This window comes from Mus caroli, chromosome 8 (genome assembly GCF_900094665.2).
Source record: "Mus caroli chromosome 8, CAROLI_EIJ_v1.1, whole genome shotgun sequence".
NCBI lineage: Eukaryota > Metazoa > Chordata > Mammalia > Rodentia > Muridae > Mus > Mus caroli.
The window spans coordinates 17,987,886-17,988,690 of NC_034577.1; positions in this window are offsets into that span (position 1 = coordinate 17,987,886).

Sequence of the window (805 nt, forward strand, 5' to 3'; positions counted from 1 at the left end):
AACGCACTGCACCAAAAACACACTGAACTCCATGAAACAAGTCCCAAGAAGGAAATCTATAATCCTGAGTGCCTACATTAAGAAATAGGAAAAAAAATTTAAATAAATAACTTAATGATACACCTTAGGGNCATGGAAAAACAAGAAGAAGCCAGAATAAAACTCAGTGGTTGGAAAAATAATTAAGAGGGGGCAGAAATTAATGAACTGGAAACACAAGGACTGCCAAAACAAAGCACTGGGTCTTTGAAGACATAAAATCCAACAAATCCTAAACAAATTTAACTATGAAAGAGACAGATGGCTCATCCAAATTAATACAACTAGAGGTGAGAAGGGAAAACATTTCTAAGGAGACCNATACAATTCAGAACATCAGTAGGGCATACACTAATAGCATATGGCCTAACGAATTTGAAAATCTAAAAGAAGTGGATGGATGGTCCTAGATACATGTGACCTAACAAAATGAAAATAAACATAAATAATGAGTTTAATAGATCTATGACAAGCAGCGAGATTGAATCAGTAACAAACCCCTGACTAAAAAGTCCCCAGGCCCAGACAGNTTCACTGGTGATTTTATCAGGCCCTCAGAAAACTAAAGCCAATTCTTCTCAAGATNTTCCATAACGTAGAAAAAGAAGAAATACTGTAAAACTCCTTTTATGAAGTTCATATTACCCTGATGCCCAAACCTGATTTGTACACAACAAAAATAAAATTGTAGACCAAGATCCTTGATTAATATAGATGCAAAAAAGCTCAATAAAATACTTTCAAACTAAAGTTAAAACAATGCATC